The following is a 24,866-nucleotide window of genomic DNA, read 5'->3' as shown; positions in this document are numbered from 1 at the left end:
GCACAATGCCGACTTAAGTACAAGAAGACTGACTCTTCTTACTGATTATAGTATAAACCATTCCTGCGACGCTAGTTATAGATTCCGATGCTTTACTTCATTTTTACTGTATACCTTGGACCTTCTTATTGACGATGAAACACAGAAATTGCATCGGAATTAAATAGAAAAGGCACAATGCCGACGTAAGTGCAAGAAGACTGAATCTTCTTACTGACTATGTTTGAACCATTCCTGTGACACTAGTTATAGGTTCCGATGCTTCACTTCAGGTTTACTGTATCCCTTGGACCTTCTTATTGACGATGAAACACAGAAATTGCATCCGAATTAAATAGAAAAGGCACAATGCCGACTTGAGTACAAGAAGACTGACTCTTCTCACTGTCTATGTTTTGAACCTTTCCTGTGACTCTAGTTATAGATTCCGATGCTTCACTTCAGTTTTACTGTATCCCTTGGACCTTCTTATTGACGATGAAACACAGAAATTGCATCGGAATTAAATACAATAGGCACAATGCCAACTTAAGGACAAGAAGACTGACTCTTCTTACTGACCATGTTTTGAACCATTCCTGTGACACTAGTTATAGATTCCGACGCTTCACTCCAGGTTTACTGTATCCCTTGGACCTTCTTATTGACGATGAAACACAGAAATTGCATCGGAATTTATTACAAAATGCACAATGCCGACTTAAGGACAAGAAGACTGATTCTTCTTACTGTCTATGTTTTGAACCATTCCATTGACACTAGTTACAGATTCCGATGCTTCACTTCAAGTTTACTGTATTCCTTGGACCTTCTTATTGACGATGAAACACAGAAATTGCATCGGAATTAAATAGAAAAGGCACAATGCCGACTTAAGAACAAGAAGACTGACTCTTCTTACTGACTATGTTTTGAACCATTCCTGTGACACTAGTTATAGATTCCGATGCTTCACTTCAGGTTTACTGCATCCCTCTGACCTTCTTATTGACGATGAAACACAGAAATTGCATCGCAGTTAAATAGAAAAGGCACAATGCCGACTTAAGTACAAGAAGACTGACTCTTCTTACTGTCTATGCTTTGAACCTTTCCTGTGACACTAGTTATAGATTCCGATGCTTCACTCCAGGTTTACTGTATCACTTGGACCTTCTTATTGACGATGAAACACAGAAATTGCATCGGAATTAAGTAGAAATGGCACAATGCCGACTTAAGTACAAGAAGACTGACTCTTCTTACTGATTATAGTTTGAACCGTTTCTGTGACACTAGCTATGGATCCCGATGCTTTACTTCAGGTTTACTGTATACCTTGGACCATCTTATTGACAATGAAACACAGAAATTGCATCGGAATTACAAAAGGCACAATGCCGACTTATGTACAAGAAGTATGACTCTTCCTACTGTCTATGTTTTGAACCATTCCTGTGACACTAGTTTGTGGATTCCGATGCTTCACTTCAGTTTACTGTATCCGTCTGACCTTCTAATTGACGATGAAACACAGAAATTGCATCGGAATTAAATACAAAAGGCACAGTGCCAACTTAAGGACAAGGAGACTGACTCTTCTTACTGACTATGTTTTCAACCATTCCTGTGACACTAGTTATAGATTCCGATGCTTCACTCCAGGTTTACTGTATCCCTTGGACCTTCTTATTGACGATGAAACACAGAAATTGCATCGGAATTAAATACAAAATGCACAATGCCGATTTAAGTACAAGAAGACTGACTCTTCCAACTGTCTATGTTTTGAACCATTCCTGTGACACTAGTTGTGGATTCCGATGCTTTACTTCAGGTTTACTGTGTACCTCTGACCTTCTTATTGACGATGAAACACAGAAGTTGCATCGGAATTAAATACAAAAGGCACAAAGCCAACTTAATGACAAGAAGACTGACTCTTCTTACTGTCTATGCTTTGAACCATTCCTATGACACTAGTTATAGATTCCGATGCTTCACTTCAGGTTTACTGTTTCCCTTGGACCTTCGTATTGACGATGAATCACAGAAATTGCTTCGGAATTAAATACAGAAGCCACAATGCCGACTTAAGTACAGTAAGACTGACTCTTCTTACTGTCTATATTTAGTACCATTCCAGTGACACTAGTTATAGGTTCCGATGCTTCACTTCAGGTTTACTGTATCCCTTGGACCTTCTTATTGACGATGAAACACAGAAATTGCATCCGAATTAAATAGAAAAGGCACAATGCCGACTTGAGTACAAGAAGACTGACTCTTCTCACTGTCTATGTTTTGAACCTTTCCTGTGACTCTAGTTATAGATTCCGATGCTTCACTTCAGTTTTACTGTATCCCTTGGACCTTCTTATTGACGATGAAACACAGAAATTGCATCGGAATTAAATACAATAGGCACAATGCCAACTTAAGGACAAGAAGACTGACTCTTCTTACTGACCATGTTTTGAACCATTCCTGTGACACTAGTTATAGATTCCGACGCTTCACTCCAGGTTTACTGTATCCCTTGGACCTTCTTATTGACGATGAAACACAGAAATTGCATCGGAATTAAATACAAAATGCACAATGCCGACTTAAGGACAAGAAGACTGATTCTTCTTACTGTCTATGTTTTGAACCATTCCATTGACACTAGTTACAGATTCCGATGCTTCACTTCAAGTTTACTATATTCCTTGGACCTTCTTATTGACGATGAAACACAGAAATTGCATCGGAATTAAATAGAAAAGGCACAATGCCGACTTAAGAACAAGAAGACTGACTCTTATTACTGACTATGTTTTGAACCATTCCTGTGACACTAGTTATAGATTCCGATGCTTCACTTCAGGTTTACTGCATCCCTCTGACCTTCTTATTGACGATGAAACACAGAAATTGCATCGGAGTTAAATAGAAAAGGCACAATGCCGACTTAAGTACAAGAAGACTGACTCTTCTTACTGTCTATGCTTTGAACCTTTCCTGTGACACTAGTTATAGATTCCGATGCTTCACTCCAGGTTTACTGTATCACTTGGACCTTCTTATTGACGATGAAACACAGAAATTGCATCGGAATTAAGTAGAAATGGCACAATGCCGACTTAAGTACAAGAAGACTGACTCTCCTTACTGATTATAGTTTGAACCGTTTCTGTGACACTAGCTATGGATCCCGATGCTTTACTTCAGGTTTACTGTATACCTTGGACCATCTTATTGACAATGAAACACAGAAATTGCATCGGAATTACAAAAGGCACAATGCCGACTTATGTACAAGAAGTATGACTCTTCCTACTGTCTATGTTTTGAACCATTCCTGTGACACTAGTTTGTGGATTCCGATGCTTCACTTCAGTTTACTGTATCCGTCTGACCTTCTAATTGACGATGAAACACAGAAATTGCATCGGAATTAAATACAAAAGGCACAGTGCCAACTTAAGGACAAGGAGACTGACTCTTCTTACTGACTATGTTTTCAACCATTCCTGTGACACTAGTTATAGATTCCGATGCTTCACTCCAGGTTTACTGTATCCCTTGGACCTTCTTATTGACGATGAAACACAGAAATTGCATCGGAATTAAATACAAAATGCACAATGCCGACTTAAGTACAAGAAGACTGACTCTTCCTACTCTCTATGATTTGAACCATTCCTGTGACCCAATTGTGGATTCCGATGCTTCACTTCAGGTTTACTGTATTCCTTGGACCTTCTTATTGACGATGAAACACAGACATTGCATCGGAATTTAATAGAAAAGGCACAATGCCGGCTTAAGAACAAGAAGACTGACTCTTCTTATTGACTATGTTTTGAACCATTCCTGTGACACTAGTTATAGATTCCGATGCTTCACTTCAGGTTTACTGCATCCCTCTGACCTTCTTATTGACGATGAAACACAGAAATTGCATCGGAATTAAATACGAAATGCACAATGCCGACTGAAGTACAAGAAGACGGTCTCTTCTTACTGACTATGTTTTGAACCATTCCTGAGTCACTAGTTAGAGATTCCGATGCTTCACTTCAGGTTTACTGTATACCTTGGACCTTCTTATTGACAATGAAACACAGAAATTGCATCGGAATTAAATACAGAAGGCACAATGCCGACTTATGTACAAGATGTATGACTCTTCCTACTGTCTATGTTTAGAACCATTCCTGTGACACTAGTTGTGGATTCCGATGCTTCACTTCAGTTTACTGTATCCGTCTGACCTTCTTATTGACGATGAAACACAGAAATTGCATCGGAATTAAATACAAAACGCACAGTGCCAACTTAAGGACAAGGAGACTGACTCTTCTTACTGACAATGTTTTCAACCATTCCTGTGACACTAGTTATAGATTCCGATGCTTCACTCCAGGTATACTGTATCCCTTGGACCATGTTATTGACGATGAAACACAGAAATTGCGTAGCAGTTAAATAGAAAAGGCACAATGCCGACTTAATTACAAGAAGACTGACTCTTCGTACTGTCTATGCTTTGAACCATTCCTGTGACACTAGTTATAGATTCCGATGCTTCACTTCAGGTTTACTGTTTCCCTTGGACCTTCTTATTGACAATGAATCACAGAAATTGCATCCGAATTAAATACAAAAGGCACAATGCCGACTTAAGTACAAGAAGACTGACTCTTCTTACTGTCTATGTTTTGAACCAATCCTGTGACACTAGTTGTAGATTCCGATGCTTCACTTCAGGTTTACTGTATCCCTTGGACCTTCTTATTGACGATGAAACACAGAAATTGCATCGGAATTAAATACAAAAGGCACAATGCCGACTAAAGTACAAGCACACTGACACTTCGTACTGTCTATGATTTGAACCATTCCTGAACACTAGATATAGATTCCGACGCTTCACTTCAGGTTTACTGTATCCCTTGTACCTTCTTATTGACGATGAAACATAGAAATTGCATCGGAATTAAATACAAAAGGCACAATGCCGACTTAAGTACAAGAAGATTGACTCTACTTAGTGACTGTGTTTTGAACCATTCCTGTGACACTAGTTAGAGATTCCGATGCTTCACTTCAGGTTTACTGTATCCCTCTGACCTTCTTATTGACGATGGAACACAGAAATTGCATCGGAATTAAATACGAAAGATACAATGCCGACTTTAGTACAAGAAGACTGACTCTTCTTACTGTCTATGTTTTGAACCATTCCTGTGACACTAGTTATAGATTCCGATGCTTCACATCCAGGTTTACTGTATACCTTGGACCTTCTTTTTGACGATGAAACACAGAAATAGCATCGGAATGAAATACAAAAGCACAATGCCGACTTAAGTACAAGAAGACTGACTCTTCTTACTGATTATAGTTTGATCCATTCCTGTGACACTAGTTATTGATTCCGATGCTTTACTTCAGGTTTACTGTATTCCTTGGACCTTCTTATTGACGATGAAACACAGAAATTGCCTCGGAATTAAATACTAAAGGCACAATTCCGACTTAAGTACAAGATGACTGACTCATCCTACTGTCTATGCTTTGAACCATTCCTGTGACACTAGTTGTGGATTCCGATGCTTCTCTTCAGGTTTACTGTATCCCTCTGACCTTTTTATTGACGATGAAACACAGAAATTGCACCGGAATTAAATACAAAAGGCACAATGCCGACTTAAGAACAAGAGGACTGAGTCTTCTTACTGACTATGTTTTGAACCATTCCTGTGACACTATTTATAGATTCCGATGCTTCACTCCAGGTTTACTGTATCACTTGGACCTTCTTATTGACGATGAAACACAGAAATTGCATCGGAATTAAGTAGAAATGGCACAATGCCGACTAAAGTACAAGAAGACTGACTCTTCTTACTGATTATAGTTTGATCCATTCCTGTGACACTAGGTATTGATTCCGATGCTTTACTTCAGGTTTACTGTATTCCTTGGACCTTCTTATTGACGATGAAACACAGAAATTGCCTCGGAATTAAATACAAAAGGCACAATGCCGACTTAAGAACAAGAGGACTGAGTCTTCTTACTGACTATGTTTTGAACCATTCCTGTGACACTATTTATGGATTCCGATGCTTTACTTCAGGTTTACTGTATACCTTGGACCTTCTTATTGACAATGAAACACAGAAATTGCATCGGAATTACAAAAGGCACAATGCCGACTTATGTACAAGAAGTATGACTCTTCCTACTGTCTATGTTTTGAACCATTCCCGTGACACTAGTTTGTGGATTCCGATGCTTCACTTCAGTTTACTGTATCCGTCTGACCTTCTTATTGACGATGAAACACAGAAATTGCATCGGAATTAAATACAAAAGGCACAGTGCCAACTTAAGGACAAGGAGACTGACTCTTCTTACTGACTATGTTTTCAACCATTCCTGTGACACTAGTTATAGATTCCGATGCTTCACTCCAGGTTTACTGTATCCCTTGGACCTTCTTATTGACGATGAAACACAGAAATTGCAACGGAATTAAATACAAAATGCACAAAGCCGACTTAAGGACAAGAAGACTGATTCTTCTTACTGTCTATGTTTTGAACCATTCCATTGACACTAGTTACAGATTCCGATGCTTCACTTCAGGTTTACTGTATTCCTTGGACCTTCTTATTGACGATGAAACACAGAAATTGCATCGGAATTAAATAGAAAAGGCACAATGCCGACTTAAGTACAAGAAGACTGACTCTTCTTACTGTCTATGCTTTGAACCTTTCCTGTGACACTAGTTATAGATTCCGATGCTTCACTCCAGGTTTACTGTATCACTTGGACCTTCTTATTGACGATGAAACACAGAAATTGCATCGGAATTAAGTAGAAATGGCACAATGCCGACTTAAGTACAAGAAGACTGACTCTTCTTACTGATTATAGTTTGAACCATTTCTGTGACACTAGTTATGGATTCCGATGCTTTACTTCAAGATTACTGTATACCTTGGACCTTCTTATTGACAATGAAACACAGAAATTGCATCGGAAATAAATACAAAAGGCACAATGCCGACTTATGTACAAGAAGTATGACTCTTCCTACTGTCTATGTTTTGAACCATTCCTGTGACACTAGTTGTGGATTCCGATGCTTCACTTCAGTTTACTGTATCCGTCTGACCTTCTAATTGACGATGAAACACAGAAATTGCATCGGAATTAAATACAAAAGGCACAGTGCCAACTTAAGGACAAGGAGACTGACTCTTCTTACTGACTATGTTTTCAACCATTCCTGTGACACTAGTTATAGATTCCGATGCTTCACCCCAGGTTTACTGTATCCCTTGGACCATGTTATTGACGATGAAACACAGAAATTGCATAGCAGTTAAATAGAAAAGGCACAATGCCGAGTTAATTACAAGAAGACTGACTCTTCGTACTGTCTATGCCTTGAACCATTCCTGTGACACTAGTTATAGATTCCGATGCTTCACTTCAGGTTTACTGTTTCCCTTGGACCTTCTTATTGACAATGAAACACAGAAATTGCAGAGGAATGAAATACAAAAGCCACAATGCCGACTTAAGTACAAGAAGACTGACTCTTCTTACTGTCTATATTTTGAACCATTCCAGTGACACTAGTTATAGATTCCGATGCTTCACTTCAGGTTTACTGTATCCCTTGGACCTTCTTATTGACGATGAAACACAGAAATTGCATCCGAATTAAATACAAAAGGCACAATGCCGACTTAAGTACAAGAAGACTGACTCTTCTTACTGTCTATGTTTTGAACCAATCCTGTGACACTAGTTGTAGATTCCGATTCTTCACTTCAGGTTTACTGTATCCCTTGGACCTTCTTATTGACGATGAAACACAGAAAATGCATCGGAATTAAATACAAAGGGCACAATGCCGACTAAAGTACAAGCACACTGACTCTTCGTACTGTCTATGATTTGAACCATTCCTGTGACACTAGATATAGATTCCGGACGCTTCACTTCAGGTTTACTGTATCCCTTGTACCTTCTTATTGACGATGAAACATAGAAATTGCATCGGAATTAAATACAAAAGGCACAATGCCGACTTAAGTACAAGAAGATTGACTCTACTTACAGACTGTGTTTTGAACCATTCCTGTGACACTAGTTAGAGATTCCGATGCTTCACTTCAGGTTTACTGTCTCCCTCTGACCTTCTTATTGACGATGGAACACAGAAATTGCATCGGAATTAAATACGAAAGGCACAATGCCGACTTAAGTACAAGAAGACTGACTCTTCTTACTGTCTATGTTTTGAACCATTCCTGTGACACTAGTTATAGATTCCGATGCTTCACATCCAGGTTTACTGTATACCTTGGGACCTTCTTTTTGACGATGAAACACAGAAATAGCATCGGAATGAAATACAAAAGCACAATGCCGACTTAAGTACAAGAAGGCTGACTCTTCTTACTGATTATAGTTTGATCCATTCCTGTGACACTAGTTATTGATTCCGATGCTTTACTTCTGGTTTACCGTATTCCTTGGACCTTCTTATTGACGATGAAACACAGAAATTGCATCGGAATTAAATACAAAAGGCACAATTGCCGACTTAAGTACAAGATGGCTGACTCTTCCTTCTGTCTATGCTTTGAACCATTCCTGTGACACTAGTTGTGGATTCCGATGCTTCTCTTCAGGTTTTCTGTATCCCTCTGACCTTTTTATTGACGATGAAACACAGAAATTGCACCGGAATTAAATACAAAAGGCACAATGCCGACTTAAGAACAAGAGGACTGAGCCTTCTTACTGACTATGTTTTGAACCATTCCTGTGACACTAGTTATAGATTCCGAGGCTTCACTTCAGGTTTACTGTATCCCTTGGACCTTCTTATTGATGATGAAACACATAAATTGCATCGGAATTAGATACAAAAGGCAAAATGACGACTTAAGTACACGAAGACTGACTCTTCTTACTGTCTATGCTTTCAACCATTGCTGTTACACTAGTTATAGATTCCGATGCTACACTCCAGTTTTATTGTATCCCTTGGACCGTCTTATTGACGATGAAACACAGAAAATGCATCGGAATTAAATACAAAAGCCACAAGGCCGACTTAAGGACAAGAAGACAGACTCTTCTTACTGTCTATGGTTTGAACCATTTCTGTGGCACTAGTTGTGGATTCCGATGCTTCTCTTTAGGTTTACTGTATCCCTCTGACCTTCTTATTGACGATGAAACACAGAAATTGCATCGGAATTAAATACAAAAGGCACAATGCCACCTTAAGGACAAGAAGACTGACTCTTCTTACTGACTATGTTTTGAACCATTCCTGTGACACTAGTTATAAATTCCGATGCTTCACTCCAGCTTTACTGTATCCCTTGGTCCTTGTTATTGACGATGAATCACAGAAATTGTATCGGAATTAAATAGAAAAGGCACAATGGCGACTTAAGTACAAGAAGACTGACTCTTCTTACCGATTATAGTTTGAACCATTCCTGTGACACAAGTTGTAGATTCCGATGCTTTACTTCAGGTTTACTGTATACCTTGGACCTTCTTATTGACGATGAAACACCGCAATTGCATCGGAATTAAATACAAAAAGCACAATGCCGACTTAAGTACAAGAAGACTGACTCTTCCTACTGTCTATGCTTTGAACCATTCCTGTTACACTAGTTATAGATTCCGATGCTACACTCCAGGTTTATTGTATCCCTTGGACCTTCTTATTGATGATGAAACACAGAAATTGTATCGGAGTTATATACAAAAGGCACAATACCGACTTAAGTACAAGACGACTGACCCTTCTTAATGTCTATGTTTTGAACCATTCCTGTGACACTAGTTATAGATTCCGATGCTTCACTCCAGGTTTACTGTATCCCTTGGACCTTGTTATTGACGATGAAACACAGAAATTGCATCGCAGTTAAATAGATAAGGCACAATGCCGACTTAAGTACAAAAGACTGACTCTTCGTACTGTCTATGTTTTGAACCATTCCTGTGACACTAGTTATAGATTCCGATGCTTCACTTCAGGTTTACTGTTTCCCTTGGACCTTTTTATTGACAATGAATCACAGAAATTGCATCGGAATTAAATACAAAAGCCACAATGCCGACTTAAGTACAAGAAGACTGACTCTTCATACTGTCTATATTTTGAACCATTCCAGTGACACTAGTTATAGATTCCGATGCTTCACTTCAGGTTTACTGTATCCCTTGGACCTTCATATTGACGATGAAACACAGAAATTGCATCCGAATTAAATACAAAAGGCACAATGCCGACTTAAGTACATGAAGACTGACTCTTCTTACTGTCTATGTTTTGAACCAATCCTGTGACACTAGTTGTAGATTCCGATGCTTCACTTCAGGTTTACTGTATCCCTTGGACCTTCTTATTGACGATGAAACACAGAAATTGCATCGGAATTAAATACAAAAGGCACAATGCCGACTAAAGTACAAGCACACTGACTCTTCGTACTGGCTATGTTTTGAACCATTCCTGTGACACTAGTAATAGATTCCGATGCTTCACATCCAGGTTTACTGTATACCTTGGACCTTCTTTTTGACGATGAAACACAGGAATAGCATCGGAATGAAATACAAAAGCACAATGCCGACTTAAGTACAAGAAGACTGATTCTTCTTACTGATTATAGTTTGATCCATTCCTGTGACACTAGTTATTGATTCCGATGCTTTACTTCAGGTTTACTGTATTCCTTGGACCTTCTTATTGACGATGAAACACAGAAATTGCACCGGAATTAAATACAAAAGGCACAATGCCGACTTAAGAACAAGAGGACTGAGTCTTCTTACTGACTATGTTTTGAACCATTCCTGTGACACTAGTTATAGATTCCGATGCTTCACTTCAGGTTTACTGTATCCCTTGGACCTTCTTATTGACGATGAAACACATAAATTGAATCGAAATTAGATACAAAAGGCAAAATGACGACTTAAGTACACGAAGACTGACCAATCTTACTGTCTATGCTTTCAACCATTGCTGTTACACTAGTTATAGATTCCGATGCTACACTCCAGTTTTATTGTATCCCTTGGACCGTCTTATTGACGATGAAACACAGAAAATGCATCGGAATTAAATACAAAAGCCACAAGGCCGACTTAAGGACAAGAAGACAGACTCTTCTTACTGTCTATGGTTTGAACCATTTCTGTGGCACTAGTTGTGGATTCCGATGCTTCTCTTTAGGTTTACTGTATCCCTCTGACCTTCTTATTGACGATGAAACACAGAAATTGCATCGGAATTAAATACAAAAGGCACAATGCCACCTTAAGGACAAGAAGACTGACTCTTCTTACTGACTATGTTTTGAACCATTCCTGTGACACTAGTTATAAATTCCGATGCTTCACTCCAGCTTTACTGTATCCCTTGGACCTTGTTATTGACGATGAATCACAGAAATTGCATCGGAATTAAATAGAAAAGGCACAATGCCGACTTAAGAACAAGAAGACTGACTCTTCTTACTGACTATGTTTTGAACCATTCCTGTGACACTAGTTATAGAATCCGATGCTTCACTTCAGGTTTACAGTATCACTTGGACCTTCTTATTGACGATGAAACACAGAAATTGCATCGGAATTAAATAGAAAAGGCACAATGCCGACTTAAGTACAAGAAGACTGACTCTTCTTACCGATTATAGTTTGAACCATTCCTGTGACACAAGTTGTAGATTCCGATGCTTTACTTCAGGTTTACTGTATACCTTGGACCTTCTTATTGACGATGAAACACCGCAATTGCATCGGAATTAAATACAAATGGCACAATGCCGACTTAGGTACAAGAGGACTGACTCTTCCTACTGTCTATGCTTTGAACCATTCCTGTTACACAAGTTATAGATTCCGATTCTACACTCCAGTTTTATTGTATCCCTTGGACCTTCTTATTGACGATGAAACACAGAAATTGCATCGGAATTAAATACAAAAGGCACAATGCCACCTTAAGGACAAGAAGACTGACTCTTCTTACTGACTATGTTTTGAACCATTCCTGTGACACTAGTTATAGATTCCGATGCTTCACTCCAGGTTTACTGTCTCCCTTGGACTTTGTTATTGACGATGAAACACAGTAGTTGCATCGGAATTAAATAGAAAAGGCACAATGCCGACTTAAGGACAAGAAGACTGACTCCTCTTACTGACTATGTTTTGAACCATTCCTGTGACACTAGTTATAGATTCCGATGCTTCACTTCAGGTTTACTGTATCCCTTGGACCTTCTTAATGACGATGAAACACAGAAATTGCATCGGAATTAAATACAAAAGGCAAAATGCCGAGTTAAGTACACGAACACTGACTCTTCTTACAGTCTATGCTTTGAACCATTCCTGTGACACTAGTTATAGATTCCGATGCTACACTCCAGGTTTATTGTATCCCTTGGACCTTCTTATTGTTGATGAAACACAGAAATTGTAACGGAATTAAATACAAAAGGCACAATACCGACTTAAGTACAAGACGACTGACCCTTCTTAATGTCTATGTTTTGAACCATTCCTGTGACACTAGTTATAGATTCCGATGCTTCACTCCAGGTTTACTGTATCCCTTGGACCTTGTTATTGACGATGAAACACAGAAATTGCATCGCAGTTAAATAGATAAGGCACAATGCCGACTTAAGTACAAAAGACTGACTCTTCGTACTGTCTATGTGTTGAACCATTCCTGTGACACTAGTTATAGATTCCGATGCTTCACTTCAGGTTTACCGTTTCCCTTGGACCTTCTTATTGACAATGAATCACAGAAATTGCATCGGAATTAAATACAAAAGCCACAATGCCGACTTAAGTACAAGAAGACTGACTCTTCTTACTGTCTATATTTTGAACCACTCCAGTGACACTAGTTATAGATTCCGATGCTTCACTTCAGGTATACTGTATCCCTTGGACCTTCATATTGACGATGCAACACAGAAATTGCATCCGAATTAAATACAAAAGGCACAATGCCGACTTAAGCACAAGAAGACTGACTCTTCTTACTGTCTATGTTTTGAACCAATCCTGTGAGCCTAGTTGTAGATTCCGATGCTTCACTTCAGGTTTACTGTATCCCTTGGACCTTCTTATTGACGATTAAACACAGAAATTGCATCGGAATTAAATACAAAAGGCACAATGCCGACTTAAGTACAAGCACACTGACCCTTCCTATTGCCTATAATATGAACCATTCCTGTGACACTAGTTATAGATTCCGACGCTTCACTCCAGGTTTACTGTATACCTTGGACCTTCGTATTGACGATGAAACACAGAAATAGTATCGGAATTAAATAGAAAAGGCACAATGGCGACTTAAGTACAAGAAGACTGACTCTTCTTACCGATTATAGTTTGAACCATTCCTGTGACACAAGTTGTAGATTCCGATGCTTTACTTCAGGTTTACTGTATACCTTGGACCTTCTTATTGACGATGAAACACCGCAATTGCATCGGAATTAAATACAAAAAGCACAATGCCGACTTAAGTACAAGAAGACTGACTCTTCCTACTGTCTATGCTTTGAACCATTCCTGTTACACTAGTTATAGATTCCGATGCTACACTCCAGGTTTATTGTATCCCTTGGACCTTCTTATTGATGATGAAACACAGAAATTGTATCGGAGTTATATACAAAAGGCACAATACCGACTTAAGTACAAGACGACTGACCCTTCTTAATGTCTATGTTTTGAACCATACCTGTGACACTAGTTATAGATTCCGATGCTTCACTCCAGGTTTACTGTATCCCTTGGACCTTGTTATTGACGATGAAACACAGAAATTGCATCGCAGTTAAATAGATAAGGCACAATGCCGACTTAAGTACAAAAGACTGACTCTTCGTACTGTCTATGTTTTGAACCATTCCTGTGACACTAGTTATAGATTCCGATGCTTCACTTCAGGTTTACTGTTTCCCTTGGACCTTTTTATTGACAATGAATCACAGAAATTGCATCGGAATTAAATACAAAAGCCACAATGCCGACTTAAGTACAAGAAGACTGACTCTTCTTACTGTCTATATTTTGAACCATTCCAGTGACACTAGTTATAGATTCCGATGCTTCACTTCAGGTTTACTGTATCCCTTGGACCTTCATATTGACGATGAAACACAGTAATTGCATCCGAATTAAATACAAAAGGCACAATGCCGACTTAAGTACATGAAGACTGACTCTTCTTACTGTCTATGTTTTGAACCAATCCTGTGACACTAGTTGTAGATTTCGATGCTTCACTTCAGGTTTACTGTATCCCTTGGACCTTCTTATTGACGATGAAACACAGAAATTGCATCGGAATTAAATACAAAAGGCACAATGCCGACTAAAGTACAAGCACACTGACTCTTCGTACTGGCTATGTTTTGAACCATTCCTGTGACACTAGTAATAGATTCCGATGCTTCACATCCAGGTTTACTGTATACCTTGGACCTTCTTTTTGACGATGAAACACAGAAATAGCATCGGAATGAAATACAAAAGCACAATGCCGACTTAAGTACAAGAAGACTGATTCTTCTTACTGATTATAGTTTGATCCATTCCTGTGACACTAGTTATTGATTCCGATGCTTTACTTCAGGTTTACTGTATTCCTTGGACCTTCTTATTGACGATGAAACACAGAAATTGCACCGGAATTAAATACAAAAGGCACAATGCCGACTTAAGAACAAGAGGACTGAGTCTTCTTACTGACTATGTTTTGAACCATTCCTGTGACACTGGTTATAGATTCCGATGCTTCACTTCAGGTTTACTGTATCCCTTGGACCTTCTTATTGACGATGAAACACATAAATTGCATCGAAATTAGATACAAAAGGCAAAATGACGACTTAAGTACACGAAGACTGACCCATCTTACTGTCTATGCTTTCAACCATTGCTGTTACACTAGTTATAGATTCCGATGCTACACTCCAGTTTTATTGTATCCCTTGGACCGTCTTATTGACGATGAAACACAGAAAATGCATCGGAATTAAATACAAAAGCCACAAGGCCGACTTAAGGACAAGAAGACAGACTCTTCTTACTGTCTATGGTTTGAACCATTTCTGTGGCACTAGTTGTGGATTCCGATGCTTCTCTTTAGGTTTACTGTATCCCTCTGACCTTCTTATTGACGATGAAACACAGATATTGCATCGGAATTAAATACAAAAGGCACAATGCCACCTTAAGGACAAGAAGACTGACTCTTCTTACTGACTATGTTTTGAACCATTCATGTGACACTAGTTATAAATTCCGATGCTTCACTCCAGCTTTACTGTATCCCTTGGACCTTGTTATTGACGATGAATCACAGAAATTGCATCGGAATTAAATAGAAAAGGCACAATGCCGACTTAAGAACAAGAAGACTGACTCTTCTTACTGACTATGTTTTGAACCATTCCTGTGACACTAGTTATAGATTCCGATGCTTCACTTCAGGTTTACAGTATCACTTGGACCTTCTTATTGACGATGAAACACAGAAATTGCATCGGAATTAAATAGAAAAGGCACAATGCCGACTTAAGTACAAGAAGACTGACTCTTCTTACCGATTATAGTTTGAACCATTCCTGTGACACAAGTTGTAGATTCCGATGCTTTACTTCAGGTTTACTGTATACCTTGGACCTTCTTATTGACGATGAAACACCGCAATTGCATCGGAATTAAATACAAATGGCACAATGCCGACTTAGGTACAAGAGGACTGACTCTTCCTACTGTGTATGCTTTGAACCATTCCTGTTACACAAGTTATAGATTCCGATGCTACACTCCAGTTTTATTGTATCCCTTGGACCTTCTTATTGACGATGAAACACAGAAATTGCATCGGAATTAAATACAAAAGGCACAATGCCACCTTAAGGACAAGAAGACTGACTCTTCTTACTGACTATGTTTTGAACCATTCCTGTGACACTAGTTATAGATTCCGATGCTTCACTCCAGGTTTACTGTCTCCCTTGGACTTTGTTATTGACGATGAAACACAGTAGTTGCATCGGAATTAAATAGAAAAGGCACAATGCCGACTTAAGGACAAGAAGACTGACTCCTCTTACTGACTATGTTTTGAACCATTCCTGTGACACTAGTTATAGATTCCGATGCTTCACTTCAGGTTTACTGTATCCCTTGGACCTTCTTAATGACGATGAAACACAGAAATTGCATCGGAATTAAATACAAAAGGCAAAATGCCGAGTTAAGTACACGAACACTGACTCTTCTTACAGTCTATGCTTTGAACCATTCCTGTGACACTAGTTATAGATTCCGATGCTACACTCCAGGTTTATTGTATCCCTTGGACCTTCTTATTGTTGATGAAACACAGAAATTGTAACGGAATTAAATACAAAAGGCACAATACCGACTTAAGTACAAGGCGACTGACCCTTCTTAATGTCTATGTTTTGAACCATTCCTGTGACACTAGTTATAGATTCCGATGCTTCACTCCAGGTTTACTGTATCCCTTGGACCTTGTTATTGACGATGAAACACAGAAATTGCATCGCAGTTAAATAGATAAGGCACAATGCCGACTTAAGTATAAAAGACTGACTCTTCGTACTGTCTATGTGTTGAACCATTCCTGTGACACTAGTTATAGATTCCGATGCTTCACTTCAGGTTTACCGTTTCCCTTGGACCTTCTTATTGACAATGAATCACAGAAATTGCATCGGAATTAAATACAAAAGCCACAATGCCGACTTAAGTACAAGAAGACTGACTCTTCTTACTGTCTATATTTTGAACCACTCCAGTGACACTAGTTATAGATTCCGATGCTTCACTTCAGGTATACTGTATCCCTTGGACCTTCATATTGACGATGCAACACAGAAATTGCATCCGAATTAAATACAAAAGGCACAATGCCGACTTAAGCACAAGAAGACTGACTCTTCTTACTGTCTATGTTTTGAACCAATCCTGTGAGCCTAGTTGTAGATTCCGATGCTTCACTTCAGGTTTACTGTATCCCTTGGACCTTCTTATTGACGATTAAACACAGAAATTGCATCGGAATTAAATACAAAAGGCACAATGCCGACTTAAGTACAAGCACACTGACCCTTCCTATTGCCTATAATATGAACCATTCCTGTGACACTAGTTATAGATTCCGACGCTTCACTCCAGGTTTACTGTATACCTTGGACCTTCGTATTGACGATGAAACACAGCAATAGCATCGGAATTAAATAGAAAAGGCACAATGCCGACTTAGATACAAGAAGACTGACACTTCTTACTGATTATAGTGTGAACCATTCCTGTGACACTAGTTATAGATTCCGATGCTTTACTTCAAGTTTACTGTATACCTTGGGCCTTCTTATTGACGATGAAACACAGAAATTGAATCGGAATTAAATACAAAAGCCACAATGCCGACTTAAGTACAAGATGACTGACTCTTCCTACTGTCTTTGCTTTGAACCATTCCTGTGACACTAGCTATAGATTCCGATGCTTCACTTCAGGTTTACTGTATCCCTTGGACATTCTTATTGAAGATGAAACACATAAATTGCATCGGAATTAAATACAAAAGGCAAAATGCCGACTTAAGTACACGAAGACTATCTCATCTTACTGTCTATGCTTTGAACCATTCCTGTTACACTAGTTATAGATTCCGATGCAACACTCCAGTTTTATTGTATCTCTTGGGCCGTCTTATTGACGATGAAACACAGAAATTGCATTGGAATTAAATACAAAAGGCACAAAGCTGACTTATCTGTATCCCTTGGACCTTGTTATTGACGATGCAACACAGAAATTGCATCGGAATTAAATAGAAAAGGCACAATGCCGACTTAAGAACAAGAAGACTGAGTCTTCTTACTGACTATGTTTTGAACCATTCCTGTGACACTAGTTATAGATTCCGATGCTTCACTTCAGGTTTACTGAATCCCTTGGACCTTCTTATTGACGATGAAACACATAAATTGCATCGGAATTAAATACAAAAGACAAAATGCCGACTTAAGTACACGAAGACTGACTCTTCTTACTGTCTATGCTTTGAACCATTCCTGTTACACTAGTTATAGATTCCGATGCTACACTCCAGTTTTATTTTATCTCTTAGACCGTCTTATGGACGATGAAACACAAAAATTGCATCGGAATTAAATACAAAAGGCACAAAGCCGACTTAAGGACAAGAAGACAGAATCTTCTAACTGTCTATGTTTTGAACCATTCCTGTGGCACTAGTTGTGAATTCCGATGCTTCTCTTCAGGTTTACTGTTTCCCTCTGACCTTCTTATTGACCATGAAACACAGAAATTGCATCGGAATTAAATACAAAAGGCACAATGCCACCTTAAGGACAAGAAGACTGACTCTTCTTACTGACTAAGTTTTGAACCATTCCTGTGACACTAGTTATAGATTCCAATGCTTCACTCCAGCTTTAGTGTATCCCTTGGACCTTGTTATTGACGATGAATCACAGATATTGCATCGGAATTAAATAGAAAAGCACAATGCCGACTTAAGAACAAGAAGACTGACTCTTCTTACTGACTATGTTTTGAACCATTCCTGTGACACTAGTTATAGATTCCGATGCTTCACTTCAGGTTTACGGTATCCCTTGGACCTTGTTATTGACGATGAAACACAGAAATTGCAGCCGAATTAAATAGAAAAGGCACAATGCCGACTTAAGTACAAGAAGACTGACTCTTCTTACTGATTATAGTTTGAACCATTCCTGTGACACTAGTTATAGATTCCGATGCTTTACTTCAGGTTTACTGTATACCTTGGACATTCTTATTGACGATGAAACACCGATATTGCATCGGAATTAAATACAAAAGGCAAAATGCCGACTTAAGTACACGAGGACTGACTCTTTTTACTGTCTATGCTTTGAACCATTCCTGTTACACTAGTTATAGATTCCGATGCTACACTCCAGTTTTATTGTATCCCTTGGACCTTCTTATTGAAGATGAAACACAGAAACTGCATCGGAATTAAATACAAAAGGCACAAAACCGACTTAAGGACAAGAAGACAGACTCTTCCTACAGTCTATGTTTTGAACCAATCCTGTGACACTAGTTGTGGATTCCGATGCTTCTCTTCAGGTTTACTGTATCCCTCTGACCTTCTTATTGACGATGAAACACAGTAATTGCATCGGAATTAAATACAAAAGGCACAATGCCACCTTAAGGACAAGAAGACTGACTCTTCTTGCTGACTATGTTTTGAACCATTCCTGTGACACTAGTTATGGATTCCGATGCTTCTCTTCAGGTTTACTGTATCCCTCTGACCTTCTTATTGACGATGAAACACAGAAATTGCATCGGAATTAAATACAAAAGGCACAACTCCGACTTAAGGACAAGAAGACTGACTCTTCTTACTGACTATGTTTTGAACCATTCCTGTGACACTAGTTATAGATTCCGATGTTTCACTCCAGCTTTACTGTATCCCTTGGAACTTGTTATTGACGATGAAACACAGAAATTGCATCGGAATCAAATAGAAAAGGCACAATGCCGACTTAAGAACAAGAAGACTGAGTCTTCTTACTGACTATGTTTCAACCATTCCTGTGACACTACTTATAGATTCCGATGCTTCACTTCAGGTTTACTGTATCCCTTGGACCTTCTTATTGACGATGAAGCACAGAAATTGCATCGGAATTAAACACCAAAGGCAAAATGCCGACTTAAGAACACGAAGACTGACTCTTCTTACTGTCTATGCTTTGAACCATTCATGTTACACTACTTATAGATTCCGATGCTACACTCCAGTTTTATTGTATCCCTTGGACCTTCTTATTGACGATGAAACACAGAAATTGCATCGGAATTAAATACAAAAGGCAAAAAGACGACTTAAGGACAAGAAGACAGACTCTTCCGACAGTCTATGTTTTGAACCATTCCTGTGACACTAGTTATAGATTCCGATGCTTGACTTCAGCTTTACTGTATCCCTTGGAACTTCTTATTGACGACGAAACACAGAAATTGCATCGGAATTAAATACAAATGGTACAATGCCGACTTAAGTACAAGAAAACTATTCTTACTGTCTATGTTTTGAACCATTCCTGTGACACTAGTTATAGATTCCGATGCTACACTCCAGGTTTACTGCATCCCTAGGACCTTCTTATTGGTGATGAAACACAGAAATTGCATCGGAATTAAATACAAAAGGCACAATGCCGACTTAAGGACTAGAAGACTGATTCTTCTTACTGACTATGTTTTGAACCATTCCTGTGACACTAGTTATTGATTCAGATGCTTCACTTCAGGTTTACTGTATCCCTTGGACCTTCTTATTGACGATGAAACACAGAAATTGCATCGGAATTAAATACAAAAAGCACAATGCCGACTAAAGTCAAGAAGACTGACTCTTCCTATTGTCAATGATTTGAACCATTCCTGTGACACTAGTTATAGATTCCGATGCTTCACTTCTGGTTTACTGTGTCCCTCTGATCTTCGTATTGACGATGAAACACAGATATTGCATCGGAATTAAATACAAAAGGCACAATGCCAACTTAAGTACAAGAATACTGACTCTCCTTACTGTCTATGTTTTGAACCATCTTTGTGACACTAGTTATAGATTCCGATGCTTCACTCCAGGTTTACTGTATCCCTGGGACCTTCTTATTGACGATGAAACACAGAAATTGCATCGGAATTAAATACAAAAGGCACAATGCCGACTTAAGTACAAGAAGACTGACTCTTCTTACTGTCTATGATTTGAACCTTTCCTGTGACACTAGTTATAGATTCCGATGCTTCACTCCAGTTTTACTGTATCCCTTGGACCTTGTTATAGACGATGAAACACAGAAACTGCATGGGAATTAAATAGAAAAGGCACAATGCCGACTTAAGTACAAGAAGACTGACTCTTCTGACTGATTATAGTTTGAACCATTCCTGTGACACTAGTTATAGATTCCGATGCTTTAATTCAGGTTTACTGTATACCTTGGACCTTCTTATTGACGATGAAACACAGAAATTGCATCGGAATTAAATACAAAAGGCACAATGCCGACTTAAGTACAAGAAGACTGACTCTTCCTACTGTCTATGTTTTGAACCATTCCTGTGACACTAGTTGTGGATTCCGATGCTTCACTTCAGGTTTACTGTATTCCTCTGACCTTCTTATTGACGATGAAACACAGAAATTGCATCGGTATTAAATACAAAAGGCACAATGCCAACTTAAGGGCAAGAAGACTGACTCTTCTTACTGACTATGATTTGAACCATTCCTGTGACACTAGTTATAGATTCCGATGCTTCACTGCAGGATTACTGTATCCCTTGGACCTTGTTATTGACGATGAAACACAGAAATTGAATCTGAATTAAATAGAAAAGGAACAATGCCGACTTAAGTACAAGAAGACTGACTTTTCGTACTGTCTATGTATTGAACCATTCCTGTGACATTAGTTATAGATTCCGATGCTTCACTTCAGGTTTACTGTTTCCCTCGGACCTTCTCATTGACGATGAATCACTGAAATTGCATCGGAATTAAAACCAAAAGCCACAATGCCGACTTTAGTACAGGAAGACTGACTCTTCTTACTGTCTATATTTAGAACCATTCCAGTGACACTAGTTATAGATTCCGATGCTTCACTTCAGGTTTACTGTATCCCTTGGACCTTCTTATAGACGATGAAACACAGAATCTGCATCGGAATTAAATAGAAAAGGCACAATGCCGACTTAAGTACAAGAAGACTGACTCTTCTTACTGATTATAGTTTGAACCATTCCTGTGACGCTAGTTATAGATTCCGATGCTTTACTTCAGGTTTACTGTATACCTTGGACCTTCTTATTGCGTATGAAACACAGAAATTGCATCGGAATTAAATACAAAAGGCACAATGCCGACTTAAGTAAATGAAGACTGACTCTTCTTACAGACTATGTTTTGAACCATTCCTGTGACACTAGTTATAGATTCCGATGCTTCACTCCAGCTTTACTGTATCCCTTGGACCTTGTTAGTGACGATGAAACACAGAAATTGCATCGGAATTAAATAGAAAAGGCACAATGCCGACTTAAGGACAAGAAGACTGACTCTTCTTACTGACTATGTTTTGAACCATTCCTGTGACACTAGTTATAGATTCCGATGCTTCACTTCAGGTTTACTGTATCCCTTGGACCTTCTTAATGACGATGAAACACAGAAATTGCATCGGAATTAAATACAAAAGGCAAAATGCCGACTTAAGTACCAGAACACTGACTCTTCTTACTGTCTATGCTTTGAACCATTCCTGTGACACTAGTTATAGATTCCGATACTACACTCCAGGTTTATTGTATCCCTTGGACCTTCTTATTGATGATGAAACACAGAAATTGTATCGGAATTATATACAAAACTCACAATACCGGCTTAAGTACAAGACATCTGACCCTTCTTAATGTCTATGTTTTGAACCATTCCTGTGACACTAGTTATAGATTCCGAAGCTTCACTCCAGGTTTACTGTATCCCTTTGACCTTGTTATTGACGATGAAACACAGAAATGGCATCGCAGTTAAATAGATAAGGCACAATGCCGACTTAAGTACAAAAGACTGACTCTTCGTACTGTCTATGTGTTGAACCATTCCTGTGACACTAGTTATAGATTCCGATGCTTCACTTCAGGTTTACCGTTTCCCTTGGACCTTCTTATTGACAATGAATCACAGAAATTGCATCGGAATTAAATACAAAAGCCACAATGCCGACTTAAGTACAAGAAGACTGACTCTTCTTACTGTCTATATTTTGAACCACTCCAGTGACACTAGTTATAGATTCCGATGCTTCACTTCAGGTTTACTGTATCCCTTGGACCTTCATATTGACGATGCAACACAGAAATTGCATCCGAATTAAATACAAAAGGCACAATGCCGACTTAAGCACAAGAAGACTGACTCTACTTACTGTCTATGTTTTGAACTAATCCTGTGAGCCTAGTTGTAGATTCCGATGCTTCACTTCAGGTTTACTGTATCCCTTGGACCTTCTTATTGACGATTAAACACAGAAATTGCATCGGAATTAAATACAAAAGGCACAATGCCGACTTAAGTACAAGCACACTGACCCTTCCTATTGCCTATAATATGAACCATTCCTGTGACACTAGTTATAGATTCCGACGCTTCACTCCAGGTTTACTGTATACCTTGGACCTTCGTATTGACGATGAAACACAGAAATAGCATCGGAATTAAATAGAAAAGGCACAATGCCGACTTAGATACAAGAAGACTGACACTTCTTACTGATTATAGTGTGAACCATTCCTGTGACACTAGTTATAGATTCCGATGCTTTACTTCAAGTTTACAGTATCCCTTGGGCCCTCTTATTGACGATGAAACACAGAAATTGCATCGGAATTAAATACAAAAGCCACAATGCCGACTTAAGTACAAGATGACTGACTCTTCCTACTGTCTTTGCTTTGAACCATTCCTGTGACACTAGTTGTGGATTCCGATTCTTCTCTTCAGGTTTACTGTATCCCTCTGACATTCTTATTGACGATGAATCACAGAAATTGCATCGGAATTAAATACAAAAGGACAATGCCAATTTACGGACAAGAAGACTGACTCTTCATACTGACTATGTTTTGAACCATTCATGTGACACTAGTTATAGATTCCGATGCTTCACTGACTATGTTATGAACCATTCCTGTGACACTAGCTATAGATTCCGATGCTTCACTTCAGGTTTACTGTATCCCTTGGACATTCTTATTGAAGATGAAACACATAAATTGCATCGGAATTAAATACAAAAGGCAAAATGCCGACTTAAGTACACGAAGACTGACTCATCTTACTGTCTATGCTTTGAACCATTCCTGTTACACTAGTTATAGATTCCGATGCAACACTCCAGTTTTATTGTATCTCTTGGGCCGTCTTATTGACGATGAAACACAGAAATTGCATTGGAATTAAATACAAAAGGCACAAAGCTGACTTATCTGTATCCCTTGGACCTTGTTATTGACGATGCAACAAAGAAATTGCATCGGAATTAAATAGAAAAGGCACAATGCCGACTTAAGAACAAGAAGACTGAGTCTTCTTACTGACTATGTTTTGAACCATTCCTGTGACACTAGTTATAGATTCCGATGCTTCACTTCAGGTTTACTGTATCCCTTGGACCTTCTTATTGACGATGAAACACATAAATTGCATCGGAATTAAATACAAAAGACAAAATGCCGACTTAAGTACACGAAGACTGACTCTTCTTACTGTCTATGCTTTGAACCATTCCTGTTACACTAGTTATAGATTCCGATGCTACACTCCAGTTTTATTTTATCTCTTAGACCGTCTTATGGACGATGAAACACAAAAATTGCATCGGAATTAAATACAAAAGGCACAAAGCCGACTTAAGGACAAGAAGACAGAATCTTCTTACTGTCTATGTTTTGAACCATTCCTGTGGCACTAGTTGTGAATTCCGATGCTTCTCTTCAGGTTTACTGTTTCCCTCTGACCTTCTTATTGACCATGAAACACAGAAATTGCATCGGAATTAAATACAAAAGGCACAATGCCACCTTAAGGACAAGAAGACTGACTCTTCTTACTGACTAAGTTTTGAACCATTCCTGTGACACTAGTT

This window comes from Schistocerca serialis, chromosome 7 (assembly GCF_023864345.2).
Source record: "Schistocerca serialis cubense isolate TAMUIC-IGC-003099 chromosome 7, iqSchSeri2.2, whole genome shotgun sequence".
NCBI classification, from domain to species: domain Eukaryota; kingdom Metazoa; phylum Arthropoda; class Insecta; order Orthoptera; family Acrididae; genus Schistocerca; species Schistocerca serialis.
Note: the sequence above shows the minus strand (reverse complement) of the source record.